The sequence below is a fragment of the Physella acuta genome, unplaced genomic scaffold (assembly GCF_028476545.2).
Source record: "Physella acuta isolate Inbredline_101_S28 unplaced genomic scaffold, ASM2847654v3 ptg000547l, whole genome shotgun sequence".
Lineage (NCBI taxonomy): Eukaryota > Metazoa > Mollusca > Gastropoda > Physidae > Physella > Physella acuta.
In genome coordinates this window covers 184,127-198,581 of record NW_026732066.1, presented here as the reverse complement: position 1 = coordinate 198,581, position 14,455 = coordinate 184,127, and positions in this window count along the sequence as shown.

Genomic DNA, 14,455 nt, shown 5'->3' with positions numbered 1-14,455 from the left:
GGGAGGGGGGTCTAATACTTGGACCTAGAAAGTGGGGGGAATGTCTAATATGTTGACGGGGGGGGGGGTCTAATATGTTGACGGGGGAAAAGGGGAGGGGGTGGTCTAATACGTGGACCTGGAAAGTGTGGGGTGGGGGAATGGTCTAATATGTTGACGGGAAATGTGGTGGGTTGGGGTGCTGTAATACTTTGATGGAGAAATAGAGGTGGGGGGGGGGGGGGGTTGTTTAATACATGGACGGGGAAAGTTTTTTTTTTGGGGGGGGGGATGATTATCTGTCTTATATTTTTAGAGTATTGGATGTAGGATATAAATAAAACGGCGGGAAGGAGTGATGAAATTATATTTCATTTTTTTTTCAATATTGGAGGGTGTAGGATATAAATGTAAAGATAAAGGGGGAGGGGGGAGTTTTAGAAAGTTATCGCGACGTAAAATTAATGTTGATTCACGGTGCCATTAAAAATTGATGATGATTAAAATAAACGCGTATTAAGCTTGTATTCAATTTGATTAAAAACGTTAGTTTGTCTTTATATTCAAAGATTAATTTTTATCTTTTACTATATATTTTTTTAAACAGAGAATAGCAAGCACACGCCAAAGTGCATTAAATAACTATGTTATAGCTTTGAGTAATACCAGCTTGCACTGATCATACCATGCCATGGTTGTGCTGCTTACTCTACACATCTATGTAAATATTGATTCGTTTCATTTCAATATTACATCCAACACACAGAGTTGATGGTGGCCGACTTAATCACTAGGGGAAATAATTGTCTACTTTTTTCAGTACCACGCGAGTTATCTAGCCTAACTTGGCCACCATAAAAACTCTAGGCGACAGCGTTGACAAGGGGAGAGCACTCGACAAGCAGATACTCGCGGCCAAATTGTTCCCACTACGTCACTCGGGGCGTCTCAAGTTAACCCCCTTGCCGGCTGCCGGCTTTATTTTGAAGCGATCATGTGGCCTGTTAGTGACTGTTATTTTTACTGGAATTTCTTCCTTCTTGCCTCACGCCAAGTGTGTGATTTAGTGTGAGGGGGTTACATGAATTTAACACTAGTGTGAGGGGGTTACATGAATGTACACACTGGGTTCTAGCCTAGCTGTATTTTTTGACGAATTTCAAAAGAGGGTATTTTAGTACATTTTACTTTTATTAAAGAAATCTAACTTGTACATTTTTGTGAAGGCATATATTAGGCGGCTTAAGTATTAATTGTCTTAAAGACGTTCTGTCTGTCTTGAAGACATTCCACTTGTCTTTAAGACATTCCACTTGTCTTGAAGACATTCCACTTGTCTTGAAGACATTCTACTGTCTTGGCGACATTCAGCTTGTCTTGAAGACATTTCGCTGTCTTGGAGACATGTTACTTATCTTGGAAACATTTTACTTATCTTGAAGACACTTGAAAAAATTCAGCTTATGATAATCACATTCTGTATGTGGTTACCTGAATACAGTCTACTTTTGATAAAGTAACACCCACATTTGCATACCCCCACATTTCTAACCTTTAACATCAACATACTATCCGGTCTATGCAGCCTATATATATTTTTATTACTTTTTTTGTTTAGTCTATAAATGTCTCTTAACTCCAATTTCAAAGTATTAATGGGATTTGTAATTAAGAATTCTCTAATTATTGATTACCTAGGAAAACCACCGACATTTTTTTTATGATGCGTTATGAATTTAACACCCCTAAAAGTGTAGGAGTCTTTCATCCGGGTTATTTGTGTTTTCCTAGACTAAGCATATTTGGTGGGGGTAGGACAAAGTGGTCCTCCTCGCGTTTAAAACAGTGATTATCTGGATCCTTTGTGCTCCTACCCGGCTGTATTTAATCCACCACAACACCTCCACTCTCGAGGTCCATTCAACAGCTCAAGGGAGAGAATAATATCGGCAGCTCTGGAGATGAATTATCTCCCATTATCACTCGCCCTCGTGACGAGGCAGTACACAATAGAAACTCTGTTCTTGGCTCGCGACAAGATGGCAGTTTTCCCACGCTGTTTTCTGAAGACGCATGGGGGATGAGCTAAAGGCTAATCAATTCTAATTGAGGCCTGCTCTCCGCCTCGGTATGGATGTACACACTGAAAATTAGTCTCGATTTTACTCAGGGTACTCTCCCCTTTTTATAAGTTCTCTCCCTTAACCACATTTAAATGCCTTGTTTTAAAAAATGTTTGTCTTTATTAGGGCCACTGTTCCTTTGAAGAGGTTCTCTTCCTTTATATTTTATCTTTTGCTAAAGAGTTTTTTCTTGTCGTATAGGCTACTTCGAATATAAGTAAAAATCAATTTTCAACCGAGTTAGCCCCCCATCACCTCCCCCCCCCCCCCTCCCCCAACACACGCACACAAACGCCCACCCACACACACGTTGTGTACTCTCTCCTTCACTCATTGAAAAATCTCTAAAAAAAAAAAATCTTCCTGGCGTTCTTGTGTTGACATGAAATTCGAAATTTCCGACAGTTACAAAATAATCGTCGCCTTGGTTTCAGCTTGCATCTAATTTTGAATTCGGAGATGTTCTGGACAATTCGATAGGAATCTATAGGAGAGTTTTATTCTGGCATAATTGTTATTAATTATTCCCATGGTTTGGAAACTGGCTTTGATTTTCTTTAAATGATTGTCTTTAGTTTTCTTCTCAAATATAGTAAGTTTATGTGTCTATTCAAATTAAAAAAGCTTTTACATTTTTAAATATCTTGCATTTTTTAACCACATAATGTATACTATATGTGTATAAGGGGTCAGTGGCGTCGCTAGGTCGGGTGTCACCCGATGCGGCACTTCTTGGTGTCACCCCTCCCCCCAGAAGAAAGTATATATATATATATATATATATATATATATATATATATATATATATATATATATATATATATATATATATATATATATATATATATATATATATATATATATATATATATATAATGTGTGTGTGTTGTGTCGGCCTACATAGGTCTATAATATTTAAATATATGCCGCGTACATGTATGTGTATAAGCTTTGTTGCCTTGGTGTATGGGGTTATAGTATGTATTATATATGTTATCAAACCGACAAGCGTTGTATCAAGTACTGGTCTTGCCATGTCACTGTGACCCCTGACTCAACCGTTTTCATGATATTTGAGTTGAACTAGGTCAAGAAGGTTGACGTGTGTATCGTGTATGTGTGTCATAGTTCGTCACACGTCCTTGACCCGTGAGATTAGACGTGGTACGATGCTGGATACAACACACTGTTTGTGGATCTACCAGATGGATAACAGTCGCGTTTAATATTCATGGATACCGCGCTACCTTTGATGATATGTATCGTTTAGCGTAGCGAGCCCTGAGGGGGCGTGAAGTTAGTCACGGATGGTAACCCGTGTGTTGTGACTTAGAGTTGTCTTTTCTTGTGGCTATGGTAAACATTACGGTTCTGTTCGTGTATGTAAAGATTGTATATAGAAACTGGTTTTCGTGATTCGGTTGTGTTTTTCTTACTGACAAGTGTCTGAGTTGGATGGCTAACCAGTAATGTCTAACCTGAATGACTTATTGGTTGCTAGATCTAGATACGTAGGTATTTTTGGACTCCTGTGGTCAAGTTAATTTTGAGGTTTGAAGTTTTCTGCTCTTGGACTGTGATTTTTATTTTATTTTTTTTGGTTATTTTTTAAAGTTCTTTGATTTTACTTATTTTGGTTTAGTTTTTTAACCAAAATAGCTAATTTTGTTGTAACATAATTTGCATTCCCTCAGTTTATTCGAACATAGCTGCTGGTAAATACTGGTAATTACATTTTTAGCCTTTCATTTGTTGTTTACATGTCATCAGTTTTGTACTGGTGCAAGACGATTTTAGCGAAAAGTTACAAATACATGCACCTTTAAAGGTAGACGATATGATATTATATCAGGTACGCGTACAATATGGTCCATGAAGTTTGGTGGTTACAATAGCTTTTTGTGGGGCTGTTTTAGTTACTACTGGACTCTACTCTCCTACTTTATAACTCACGCTAACTTGCTCTATGCCTGATATGTCTTGGACACGAACGTGGAAAAGATGATGTACTAGCTCTATAGAGCACACTGTTATCTGGCAATACCCCTCACATCTTTGCACGAAAATTTATTTGTCCAAAATAAAAATGAGCGTGTTATATTGCTGATAGTATTGAAATATTACGTTTAAAGTTAGTGACAAAAATTAAGGTCCGTGTTGTAGTAGAACATGGATTATGGTTTGTGTTGTGGATAGGACTAGAGTTTACGTTAGCAAGAAATTGAAGTTGCACAAGCTAATATCTTACCAGCAGTAAACTAATACCACCCCTATTATAAAAATATGTCATTATTGTGGGTTTATCAGGCACTGTGAGACACATCGGTAGGACTCGAGGTCCTATTCCGGCATCTTTAACCAAAATATATCGTGCAGTAGTTTAATTAAAGATTGAATACACACACGGAAAGCCCCGCCGGATTTACCTTGCCGTAGCGAAATGCGAAATTATCGATTTGTTTGGTGTGTTAGTTCTTTCATAAATAAAGCAGCGGTTCTGTCGTTTTGCGATTTACGTGAGCTCACTGTAAACAATGGGTCACTGTACCGAACTGGGTCACATTAAAAAGACTATCTCTCAACTGTAAACAAACTGGGTCACTGTACATTGACCGGGTCACCACATACAAATGGGGTCACTGCACGTGTGTATAACTATTATAACACACAGGATGGGTCAGTGTACATACGTGCAACTGTGTCACTACACAGACTGGGTCCCTACATACATATGTGGTCACTGCGCGTGTGTAGCGAGTAAAAAACAACACACTTGTTGAAATACGCCACGGTACACGCCCAAAACCTAGGTCATTACACGTATATTGAACTGGTTCACTACACACCGTCAGTCATATTTTAAGTCCGCGCGAATGCTAAAATCAATGAACCGAGTTAATGCAAACAGAAAACTTTTATTCTGATTAATTCTCCTCTTTTAATAAGTCTAATAAAAACATCAGCTCTTTTTAAAGGTAGTATAATATTTTTAAGAAAAATGAAAAAGTTGTCGTTCTTGTGTGTTTACGAATGTGAGTTGCATCCCTTGCGTGATTAAAAAAAAAATCCTACCGGGGCTAAGATTTATGGACCAACACCGCTGAGTTGTTGTCTCCCCTTGCCATCTTGACATTTCCAGCCGTGTGGGGTTTACAGTTGTCTGGCCTTTCGTCATTCGCTGACCTTTACGGCTTCAGGTGCTGCCCAGCTGAGGGAGCCGCCCTAACGCTGGTGGTTGTGGAGGGAGGGGTGGGGGTCAGGTCCCCCATACTGTGCGCCACAGCAAGTTGTCGTTTCTCGCCCGTTGCCATGGAGATGGAATAACATAAATCCGAACGTATTGACCCTGACCGGAAGACGGCTTTTGTTCTGAGTTCCGTGTAGTGACGTGACTGACATGACGTCGTTTGTTATTGTGAGCACGGGGAGGGGGTGGGTGTTCGTCCGTAAGTGATGTCACACACCTGGGTGTACTGTTGAATAATTGTGTGACGAGGGGTGGGGTTCAAGAAAATGGACGAAGTATGTATTTATTTTATTCTTAGATAACAAAGGTTATTTTTTTAGAATATGTTAATTTTTGTTAGATTATCGTATACCGGTAGGTGAGATATTCAATTTGCGAAGTCATTTCAAGTAAAGACCTTGACAACAGAGTTTCTCTTCCCCCCCCCCCCTCCCCCCACCTAAATCACGTCGACCCATCCACCCCTACCCGGATCGAAGCAATATGTAATTTATATAGAAAATAGTTACTTTGATTCGCCCTCCCCCCCCCCCCCCCCCCACTCGATATGTCTCAAAGAAACACCGCTTATCAAAGGGTGAGAATTAGCTGAAATAGTCTGACTGTGGTCCCATTGCATATTATAATGCTCATGTTTACTATAAATATGTGAAGGACGACGTAGAGTATAATAAAGAGGAGACAAGTATGATGTGCTACTACCAAAGGGGACAGTTGGAAGGACTAACTCAGAATCTGGTCTTGGCGGTAACATGGTAAACCAACTTAAGCCAAGCATAATATTATAGGTGAAATATTTAATTTCCAAATATTATCCTCAAATCATCAGAGTCTATCTATCCACAGAAATCTTTAAGGTCAACACATCCGCCATATGTGGTCAGTAATCCTCTAATCCTCTAATATTTTGAAGCGTCTTGGACATTTGAGGCAGATTATCCCCCCTAGATGTGTATCTTCTCTCCCCTGTTCATTAATATTTCACTTTTTAAAAGCCGCATCAGAAAAAAAAAATTGTGTTAATAATTCAGTGCAAGACGATAAGCTCGCTCCATAAACGGCGTGGAATCGGAAATAAATCCGTACTTTCTTTTTAATTTCGTGAGGATAAAACTGGGATAAATATGGTTTTTCAGTTCAGTAAATTGTTACCGCGTTTTATTTTGAGCGAGAAGTCTACCTCTACTAATAACTGTTATATTTTTATCTGAAAATTACTCTCGTGATGTGATAAATCCTTCAAACCTATGTTTAAATAGAGAAAGTCAGCTTTATTTTGAATCCTTTTCCGAGCTTTACTTGAGGTGTAATTTTTTTTTTGTAAATCGTGGAGGTGTTGAATGTCGAAGCTATGCAGCGAGCAGTGTGGTAGTTGCAATTAAAAATGTTGGCGTCATACTAGACGCCTCTTGTTGTGTTAGCTTGCCGGAGCAACGAGGAACGGAATACTTGAGGGTGTAGTCTATCTTCTGAGGGTGTGGTCGATGTCGGGAAGGTGGGGGTCGATGGTCTCACGTCGTCACGGTTGACTGAATGGAAAAATACGAGTCGTGATGCGTGTATTGAGCGAGGGTTCGAAATACAAATCGAGATATGCGGAGGAGGAAGGGAGGGGGGGGGGGTTGTTGGTCTGTTGTGTTTGTGGTTAAGTGAACATCTCGCGTCATCTGTATGTGCGGTGGGTTAAATGTGGGGTTGCGGAGAATGTGTGGTTAATATAAATTCATAGAAGACATATACACAGACACATTTACACACAAACACTCACGCATGTTGTAGTAATGGCAGCTAAAAATAAATTAAACTCCCAGAGTTTTAAAACTTTCTACACATGTTTTTAAAATACACTTTCCTTACATATACTTCCAGCTATCTTCACAAGCACATAGCAGGTTTCTACCTGTAAGGCTTTGATTTCTCCCAAAGGTGTAATCTACTCACCACCAGTTCCACTTGAGGAGGAGTGGGGGGGGGGGGGGGGCTTATCTTCCCCTGTCACCCTTTACCACATCAATCACGTGACACTGAACTACTTGAGATAAGACCCCCCCCCCCCCCCCCCGACATACACTTGTGATACAATCACCTTTCAGGTGTCTATCAACACCTTTCATAACCTCGGTATAAATCCTATGGTAGCTGTCGGCTCAGGTAGCCTTTTTTTTCCGCGGTAGCTATCAACCGAGGTAGCCCTAAGAGGGTAAACACCGTCCCTCTTAGGTAAGAGATTTAAAAACTTTCGAGTGCGCATGTCCAGGGAAGATAAACGACATCCGCTCATCCGGCTGGTCAATTTATCAATAAATTTCCCTTACCCCGGGAGGTGAGAGGCAGTGGAGAGGGTGAGGAGCGGGAGACTTAGAGTGGGCAAGTCTATTTTTGGATCAGACCGGAAGAAGATGTCTGAAATCGGAGTCAAAGAAGTTTATAAGACTTGATAATACGGGGTAAACTCGGTAAATCTAATACCTGCTTATAAAAATTTTCATCAATATCCACTTTATTAATCTTTCTGATACAACTTTTCTATAACGTTTTGATAAATACACTTCCTGATTTACAAAGTTACATGTTCATTTTATTCACCACATACTGATAAAATTAATTTCTTGCTATATTACTTTATTAGAATGTGCGCACTTTTCTCTGTATTGCGTTTCCGGTCCGCTTTGAATATCTACGAGTGTTATCGTTATCTTCCGCTACTTCAACAGGTATGTGCAGCTTAACAAACCGACCGAAAGGTTACCGTTCTTTGATGACTAAGTGTACTAACTCACTTGTGTGTCGCAACGATATTACACACTATACTGTACACACACCAATATAGGACACCCGCACACAATAACAGACGCACAATACAGTACAGGCACTCGATGTAATATGCACACACCAACACACAGACGCACACTCAATAGCACACACTTACAATACAGACACATATAATACACGCTCACAATATACACACACAATAACACACACTCACTATATACAGGCTCACACAATTACACTCGCACTATATACCGGCACACACGATAGCACACTCACAATATACAGACACACAATAACAAGCTAGTAATATACAGATACCAACACACACGGTCCAACACACAGGTTCACACAACATACGCGAAAACCACACATCCACCACTTAATTTAAAAAAATCAGGCAACATAAAGTACAAAACCTACAACAGAACATTTTTAAAAAAAAAATTACAAACACTTGTATCAAACCGTCCACAAACGACAAATGTAACCCCACACGTAATCGATTACTTAATATCGTTAACTCTTTAAACGAGGCTAAAATAATTTCTAAAAACCGCTCAACGGATAAAACAATGCGGTATCGACCGACCTCGCCAAAACGAAACAATACGGTATCGATCCGCCTCCCATGACAAAAGATTGTAGCTGATATCGAATCGGTCAACAGGCGGCATCGATCCCAGTGTGTGTCGAGTTAATTTAAAAGTTAAACTTTTGTACGTTTGTTCACAGCCCCGGGAGTCGGGGAGTTAAAGAGTTGACACAGGTAAATGAATCGGCGGCCCAGGTGGATCGATGGTGGTTGGACAGGTAAACGTGTGACGTGTTTCCGGTTGATGTGGCTGTAAAATATATGAGGTGGTTGTTGATTGCCATGGTCGGGGTTTTAACGGGTTTTTTTTGTTTTTTTTTTATTTAAATTTTCATCCAAGTCGAATTAACATATCCGAAGAAATGAAATACCTTAGCTATTGGCTCTGAATTATATTTCTGATTTACCCCAAAGTTTCAGAAATAGCTCATTATTTTTTTTTCCCGAGCTATTTTAAGAATCCGCCAGAGCTGTGCATTCTTTTAATTTTAATTGCTTTTTTTTTGAGGGGGGGGGGGGGGGGTGCGCTTAAGAAGTACGCTAATTTGTGTTCTTTCGGACATGCCGCTATTTTTTTGTAGCAAGTCACGTGAGTATTTGAGATAAGGTTGTTTTTTTTTTTTTTTAATTCTAGTTTAACGCGGTGCGATTTATTGGTATCCTCTATTGTGGTCAAGGTTTTTTTGGTCAAGCTTTAATCAATGCCTGGTGTTCTCTGCAAGTGAACTAGATCCAAATTGTATGGTTAGGTCTAGGCTTTAGGGTATTAGGATTATACGTTAGTTTGTTTGGACCAAGCTTTAGGGTACAAACATAACGCATTATGGTTAAGTCCGGGATAGGGCTAAATAATATGATGTGGGTTAGGGTTAGATAATGTGATGTGGGTAGGCTCCAGTGGTTAGAATTAGGCTCATTTATGTCTCTACATACCAATCAAAGAACTAATTACATATGTTAGCTTATATATAACCATAAACCAAAAATACCATCCATTAACCTTTAAAAAATCCAATACGATGAAATCAGAACTCTCTGCCGATCTCCGTCTAATTAAAACCACCAAGCTATCCAACCCGCTTATCTCCCTTAATTTTTCTTCCTTCCCTTTAATTAACCCTCTGTAGAAAGAAAAAAAAGTCCATTAAGAGTTCTCTTTCTTAACCCTTTCCTTGCCTGCCATCTCCGGGAGCTACTTGTCCTTGTCTTGTATTACATTTCTCTTCACTCTTTCGCACCGTCGTGTGTATTTTTAAAAATTGTTATGGGGGGTAATTATTCTTTAATAATTAACTACACAAAAAATAATTTTTCAACGCTATTAACGCGAATCGAAATTTCTGAAATTCGCCTTGGTGTTAATTAAATAAATACGTGGTCATTACGTGTGCAATCAGTGATTGTAAATTTAACAAAGTGCTGTTGTTTAATGAGTCATTTGTTGCCGCTTCCTACCCGAGATGTTCTATTTTTTCAAATGGTGCCATTTCCTGTTTTCTGCGCATGCGCACTCGCGTGCTTGATAAAGATCGTTGAAAACCTACCGTACGAACACGTCGTGTTTAGCCGGCCGTTAATTAGGATAATAACGGTTGGCCTCTCTTTAGCGTGAAAACGGGGATAGGCCAAAATCAATATTTTTTCTTCTCCATCGCGGTAACATGATATATATCTCTTTCTCTCTTTCTCTGTCTCTCTCTCTGACTCTTGATATATATATATATATATATATATATATATATATATATATATATATATATATATATATATATATATATATATATATATATGTGTGTGTGTGTGTGTGTGTGTGTGTGTGTTTGTGTAATGTAGATATACGTAATTGAGATCCTTCTAGTGTATAGCTTCTTATCCCACCCCTTCTCTCTGTCCTTCTCTTTTTTGTATGATCTCTGTTCATGCCACACCATGTAATTGGCGAAAACATGCATTGTGTCTCATGTTTGGCTTCTGCTATCCCCCCCCCCCCTCCCCACCCCTTCTCTTATCTCTTCCACCTCCCACGTGTTATTAAGTTCTCCATCACAAATAACCGAATTGAATAACCTCGGCCCTTTTTACTTAATTGTTGACACGAACCGGTGGAGGTTTGTTTGTGTTAGATAAAAGCGAACGGCGTCCAGGCAGGCAATCGTCCAATTAACGTTTGCTGACTCCACCAATTTTTGACCACTGCACCGAGTGACACTTTCTACAACTGACCACCACTGATTTATCTATAATACTCGCATACAATAACTTAAGTAGCTCCTAATTAGTTTAGTAAGCTTTTTTTGTTCTTTGTCCCTAATTAAGATAAAAATTCATTTTTTTACCCGCTGTTAAAGTAGAGGTAAGTTTAGCTTCACTACACATATAGATAATTGAGAAGTTAATGGGGTAGGTTATTTTACATAATTCATTCTCTATATACCTAAAAAAAAAATTACAAACAATTGTACCGAAACCAGTTACTCCGTACACATTAACACCTCAGAAATGTAGTATCGATGCTAATAATCCTGAAACTAAAAAGTATCGATTATTTCAGCTTGCCATTAATTTTTTTATTCACGTGGTGAACAAAGGGAAATAATGTTGTCATGTTTTTAGCACTCCCTGATGCCAGCTTACTGCCCGCGAGCTATGTGAATGTAATCGAACTTTGGCCACTTTGCTTTAGCCACTGGCCTTTGGTCAGTCGACCGTTAAACTGACCATTCAAGCGTGATTTGTGTTACAACTTGAGCTAAGCGCTTTACTAGCACGTGACTGCATGTATTCATGCGCTCTTGTATATTTGTCTGTTGAACACGTGTATACCACGGATTTCTTGAAGGCTACCCTACCCTTAACGGCGTTGCCTAGCGGTGGAGCGCTAGACTGCTAACCCGATCGTTTTGAGTTCGAATCCGGGTTCAAGTTAGTGGAACGACCCTGAGTCCACCCAACTCTTATGAGTACCTAACTCACATTAGGGAAAGTAAAGGCGGCTGGGCATAGTACTGACCTCATTATACCTTTATATCCCAAGGTCAAGAAACAAATAAACTCCACTTCATCTGCCCATTGCATCGTTAGGTCTAAAGAGGAATCTTAACTTTTTTTAACCCTACCCTTACCTTAAACTTTTAACACTCCTAAACACATTAGCGCTCATCGTATTGGCACACTTATTGCATGAGTTTTTTTTTTCAGTTACATTGTCTATTACAACAATTACTCGACACACACTTGTCCGTTTTCAAGACTATCTATGTAAAGTTTAGGGCTAAAGTTATTAGCTTACCAGAAGCGTAGCGACCCTTCCCGGCGCCCGGGGACAAACTTTTCGATTTGCACCCCCCTCCCCCATCAAACTTTCGATTTGCACCCCCTCAACCTTTCAATTTATTTTTCCAACCCATTTTGGCGCCCTCTCAGGTCTGCGCCCGGGGACATATGTCGTCGTCCCCGCCGCCCCCCCCCCCCCCCCTCGCTACGCTACTGGTGCTTACCGTATGATTGGGTTACGGTTATGTGTATATTTGGATTAAGGACATGTGTATAACCGCAGATTTGGGTTAAGGTTAAATCTGTATGTTAGGGTTAAAATTATGTATATCCGTGTAAATTGATTAAGATAATGAGTATATCCGTGTAGCTGGTTTAAGGTTATGAGTATATTTGTATGTGTGACTCCTAGCAAACGGAAAATTACACCTAACTTTAAATCCACGCTTTATCAAATTAATTAATTCTAATTTAAAATTGTTACCTAAATACACTAAGCTTCCCGGTGTTTTATAATGAAAACGAAAACGAAAGCTATTTTTTCAAGGACCATTATTGTCATAAGCTTTAATATTAAAAGACCTTAATTATAAGTTAATGTTAAATGACAACGAATCGTTTATTTAAATAATTTATATAAACTGTTGAATACATTCTTTCTTAGATGCAAGACTTGTTTTGAGAATATATAAATCATTTTAATAGTTACATGCATTTTATCAAAAGTTGCAAAATTTCTATAAAAAATTTTCAGAATTTGAAAAACTTCTGTAGAAATTTGCTGAACTTGTATAGATATATGGAGAACTTGTTTTTAAAAATTGTAAAACTTGTCTTGGAATTAGTTTTAAATCTTGACCATCCTGACAGATTCCTTCAAACTCCCTCCCATACATCCACCGCCAACTCTTTGATCGTCTGCTAATGATCTCGCCGGGAATACCGGTTGTAAAAGTCCGGACTTCGTTAGAGAAACGGTACCGTGTCCTTTATAGATTTTCGTGTCTGTCAAAAGTCCGCTCTTCCTGCTTGATTCTAGACATTTCCTCTAAAAAAATCTATAAATAATTACCCAATCAAAGTGCTATTTTTTAACCACGTGGTACGCGTTCAACCAAATATCTTGCGGTGGACTTTTAATTTCATTAACAAAATATAAAAAAATTTTACCGGAAGAAAAAGTGTTGGGATGAGATTTGTAAAGCGGATATTCACAGTGAGAAGGATGATAACTTCGAAGTTAAATCATCGCTGATTGGTGCCTTTTTTTTGTTTCCGAAACGTTGATTGATTAACAAAGCTCACGTATACAAATAAGTGTTTATTTTCTGTTTTTAATCAACTAAATACAAATTTAAAAAATAGTGATTTTTTTTTTGTTTCCGAAATTTTTATTGAATAATTACGTTCAAATATTGACGAATAACCTTCATATATAAAACAAATGTTTATTTTTTAATTATTTTTTTTTTAACAAACTGGGGGAAAAAAGTGTGCGAAGTTCTCCATTCAACTCAAGGAATTCTCTACCGTTTATTTTAATACGGCGTGGTTATATACTTGTAATAGACTTATGCCATTTTGAAATCAAACGCTATTCAGTTTTATTTATTTATGTTTTTATAATCATGCTGGCAGAGTTTTATTATGTTGTTTGGCAAGAAATTTCCTCGATTGATTTATTTAACATCCGTTTGCGTTAGGCTAAGGACCCCCTTCCCCATTTCCATCTCTATCTTTTCATCATCTTCACTTAACTTTTTTTCTCCCCTCAACGATTTTTAAATTCACAGGGAAATAATTTTTTTTTCGCGCTGTCGTAGACTAGAACCAGGCGCTTTAATCGTCGTCATCAAGACGTTCAGCTCGCTGAGTTAAACGCAGACGTGCAATCATGCTCACGCCAATTGTCTCCCCCTTGTTGTCGCACGCACGACACTCACCCGTTGTCAGTTCTCCCTCTCCGAACGCGCCCGGCCCCAGGAAGTGAACAGTTGATCTGGTTGGATCTAACCCCACGCATGCGCTGTTTACCTGCCAATTAATCACCCCCGATTCTGACGGTATGTCATATTTGATCGGAACTTTGGTTGACATTTTCGCTTGTTGTCTGGTAGGTGCAGGCGGAGATCGATTATCGATCGGCTGCACGTGTGTAACGTTTTAATCAAACAAGCGATGGATACTGACGCCGGCGGGACCCGTGAGTGCTGTGTGTGTGTGTATGTGTGCTCAACGTTTTCTCGGGGTCATGTGACCGGTGGAGGATTTTTTTGTTGGTGTTGTTGTGTTGCCAACGTCGGTATGTTGATGTGTTCGCCGTAGGTATTTTCCTGTAGTTACAATAGAGGTATATTTTGTTCTGTGGCCATCGTAGGTATTTTCATGTGACTACCATAGGTGTGATATTTTTTTCAACGGCCACCGTAGGTGTTTTCCTGTAGTTACCGTAGGTGTGATATTAAGTTT